This window comes from Cherax quadricarinatus, chromosome 76 (genome assembly GCF_038502225.1).
Source record: "Cherax quadricarinatus isolate ZL_2023a chromosome 76, ASM3850222v1, whole genome shotgun sequence".
NCBI classification, from domain to species: Eukaryota; Metazoa; Arthropoda; class Malacostraca; order Decapoda; family Parastacidae; genus Cherax; species Cherax quadricarinatus.
Genome location: NC_091367.1, coordinates 22,219,829 through 22,224,314, shown reverse-complemented (window position 1 = coordinate 22,224,314; position 4,486 = coordinate 22,219,829). Strand labels below are relative to the sequence as shown.

Genomic DNA, 4,486 nt, shown 5'->3' with positions numbered 1-4,486 from the left:
AGTTAATATCCAGAGATGAAGTCATCATTGTTTACCAATACACATTAAATACGGAAGCTGACGTTCTGGTGTCTCTCTCACAGGTATTTATTGTATATCTTCTTGTAATATTTTGAGGAACTCAGTAACATTATCTGATCTCTTGTGATGAATTGCGAATTTCAGGACAAAAATACCTATAATCATAATCAAAATGACACCATCTCTTTCGTAGCATTATTTTGTGAGGGTATTTGAAGAGATCCCGTCACAGTACATAAGTGTACATGTACAGTCATCTAGTACAGTTGTAACAACACTTACTGGTTCACTTTTGTCTTCCTCTACGCTAGTCTTCTTTACAGTGGGATGTCTTGTTTATTTTCCAGAATGTAACTACAGGAATATCTTCAGTGGTTATCACTGTTTTATATCACACTTTCTGTCTTCCGTTTTTATCTGTTTTTGTAACTTTGTTCTATGTAATGTTCTTTCATTCCCTTACCCCTCCCATTTATATATATATATATATATATATATATATATATATATATATATATATATATATATATATATATATAAATATATATATATATATATATATATATATATATATATATATATATATATATATATATATATATATATATATATATAATAAAATATATAATGTCGTGCCGAATAGGTAAAACTGGTCAATTAGCAAGAACTCGTTTAAAATTAAAGCCTCTCTAAAATTTTCTCTTATATTTTAAAGATATATTTTTTTCATTTATGTTAACGTCAAAATTAATAATTTTGTACCAAAAGAACCTTAGAAAACTTACCTAACCTTAGTATAACAAACGCAATTTAATTTAGCATAATTCAACTAAACATATTTTAGGTAAGATTATAATAATTTAATTATAAACAGAGAATTAAATATAAACTTGCAATTTTGTCTTAAATAGCAACGCTCTTCTTGCCGAATAAGGCAATCGAAAATTTGTGTATGCCATAATTTCGAAAAATAATTCTGAACCTAACGAAAAAAAATATATACTTCACTGTTTGTTTATTATTAAATTATTATAGACTTATCTAAAATACATTTGGTGGAATTTGGTTAAATTAAATTGCGCTTGTTTTAATAAAGTTAGGTAAGTTTTCTAAGGTTCTTTTGGTAAAAAATTATTATTACATTAACATAAATGAAAAAATATATCTTTAAACATACGAATTTTTTTTAGAAATGACTTAATTTTAAACGAGTTCTTGCTAATTAACCAATTCAGTTGTTTTGACGTTGTATCGCTTGTTGGCGATATATTAATGAGGGTGGAAGGAGAAGACAAGTACTGAGGTGGAGTCTAGCAAAGCTCTCTAGAGTTTTTGAAAATATTTTACTTCTCTAAAGCTCTGGGTCCTCATATATTGCACCAGAGATACAATACAATCACAAATAGTTGATTTTAATAATGCAAAGCAAGTTTTGTGGGGAGATGGAAATGTTCAGATGAAGATCGCCACATTGTCTCTTGCTTCGTCAGGAGCAATGAAATGTTGCACGACCTGCACCAGATAGTATGGTGACCCATACTGTGACGGAGAGACGTCCAGGCATCATGTTGATGGTGACCCATACTGTGACGGACACACGGCCAGGCATCATGTTGATGGTGACCCATACTGTGACGGAGAGACGTCCAGGCATCATGTTGATGGTGACCCATACTGTGACGGAGAGACGTCCAGGCATCATGTTGATGGTGACCCATACTGTGACGGAGATACGGCCAGGCATCATGTTGATGGTGACCCATACTGTGATGGAGAGACGTCCAGGCATCATGTTGATGGTGACCCATACTGTGACGGAGAGACGTCCAGGCATCATGTTGATGGTGACCCATACTGTGACGGAGAGACGTCCAGGCATCATGTTGATGGTGACCCATACTGTGACGGAGAGACGTCCAGGCATCATGTTGATGGTGACCCATACTGTGACGGAGAGACGTCCAGGCATCATGTTGATGGTGACCCATACTGTGACGGAGATACGGCCAGGCATCATGTTGATGGTGACCCATACTGTGACGGAGAGACGTCCAGGCATCATGTTGATGGTGACCCATACTGTGACGGAGAGACGTCCAGGCATCATGTTGATGGTGACCCATACTGTGACGGAGAGACGTCCAGGCATCATGTTGATGGTGACCCATACTGTGACGGAGAGACGTCCAGGCATCATGTTGATGGTGACCCATACTGTGACGGAGAGACGTCCAGGCATCATGTTGATGGTGACCCATACTGTGACGGAGAGACGTCCAGGCATCATGTTGATGGTGACCCATACTGTGACGGAGAGACGTCCAGGCATCATGTTGATGGTGACCCATACTGTGACGGAGATACGGCCAGGCATCATGTTGATGGTGACCCATACTGTGACGGAGAGACGTCCAGGCATCATGTTGATGGTGACCCATACTGTGACGGAGAGACGTCCAGGCATCATGTTGATGGTGACCCATACTGTGACGGAGAGACGTCCAGGCATCATGTTGATGGTGACCCATACTGTGACGGAGAGACGTCCAGGCATCATGTTGATGGTGACCCATACTGTGACGGAGAGACGTCCAGGCATCATGTTGATGGTGACCCATACTGTGACGGAGAGACGTCCAGGCATCATGTTGATGGTGACCCATACTGTGACGGAGAGACGTCCAGGCATCATGTTGATGGTGACCCATACTGTGACGGAGAGACGTCCAGGCATCATGTTGATGGTGACCCATACTGTGACGGAGATACGGCCAGGCATCATGTTGATGGTGACCCATACTGTGACGGAGAGACGTCCAGGCATCATGTTGATGGTGACCCATACTGTGACGGAGAGACGGCCAGGCATCATGTTCATGGTGACCCATACTGTGGCGGAGAGACAGCCAGGCATCATGTCCCCCTCACTCTCCACCTAGGGTAGAAGGAAGGCCAGGCATCATGTCCCCCTCACTCCCCACCTAGGGTAGAGGGAAGGCCAGGCATCATGTCCCCCCTCACTCCCCACCTAGGGTAGAGGGAAGACCAGGCATCATGTCCCCCCTCACTCCCCACCTAGGGTAGAGGGAAGACCAGACATCATGTCCCCCCTCACTCCCCACCTAGGGTAGAGGGAAGGCCAGGCTTCATGTCCCCCCTCACTCCCCACCTAGGGTAGAGGGAAGACCAGGCATCATGTCCCCCCTCACTCCCCACCTAGGGTAGAGGGAAGACCAGGCATCATGTCCCCCTCACTCCCCACCTAGGGTAGAGGGAAGACCAGGCATCATGTCCCCCCTCACTCCCCACCTAGGGTAGAGGGAAGACCAGGCATCATGTCCCCCCTCACTCACCACCTAGGGTAGAAGGAAGACCAGGCATCATGTCCCCCCTCACTCACCACCTAGGGTAGAGGGAAGACCAGGCATCATGTCCCCCCTCACTCACCACCTAGGGTAGAGGGAAGACCAGGCATCATGTCCCCCCTCACTCACCACCTAGGGTAGAGGGAAGACCAGGCATCATGTCCCCCCTCACTCACCACCTAGGGTAGAGGGAAGACCAGACAGCATGTCCCCCCTCACTCACCACCTAGGGTAGAGGGAAGGCCAGGCATCATGTCCCCCTCACTCACCACCTAGGGTAGAGGGAAGGCCAGGCATCATGTCCCCCTCACTCCCCACCTAGGGTAGAGGGAAGGCCAGGCATCATGTCCCCCCTCACTCACCACCTAGGGTAGAGGGAAGACCAGGCATCATGTCCCCCCTCACTCCCCACCTAGGGTAGAGGGAAGGCCAGGCATCATGTCCCCCTCACTCACCACCTAGGGTAGAGGGAAGACCAGACATCATGTCCCCCCTCACTCCCCACCTAGGGTAGAGGGAAGGCCAGGCATCATGTCCCCCCTCACTCCCCACCTAGGGTAGAGGGAAGGCCAGGCATCATGTCCCCCTCACTCCCCACCTAGGGTAGAGGGAAGACCAGGCATCATGTCCCCCTCACTCACCACCTAGGGTAGAGGGAAGACCAGGCATCATGTCCCCCTCACTCCCCACCTAGGGTAGAGGGAAGGCCAGGCATCATGTCCCCCCTCACTCCCCACCTAGGGTAGAGGGAAGGCCAGGCATCATGTCCCCCCTCACTCACCACCTAGGGTAGAGGGAAGGCCAGGCATCATGTCCCCCCTCACTCCCCACCTAGGGTAGAGGGAAGGCCAGGCATCATGTCCCCCCTCACTCACCACCTAGGGTAGAGGGAAGGCCAGGCATCATGTCCCCCCTCACTCCCCACCTAGGGTAGAGGGAAGGCCAGGCATCATGTCCCCCCTCACTCCCCACCTAGGGTAGAGGGAAGGCCAGGCATCATGTCCCCCCTCACTCCCCACCTAGGGTAGAGGGAAGACCAGGCATCATGTCCCCCCTCACTCCCCACCTAGGGTAGAGGGAAGGCCAGGCATCATGTCCCC

At 47.4% G+C, this 4,486-nt stretch overlaps 1 protein-coding gene across 7 annotated transcripts in view; it reads right to left on the bottom strand.

The window, feature by feature from the left end:
* The window catches only part of LOC128703657 (protein tramtrack, beta isoform), a gene marked incomplete at its 5' end in the record, with an annotated part of 506,533 nt that overhangs the window by 217,480 nt on the left and 284,567 nt on the right, over positions 1–4,486 (bottom strand).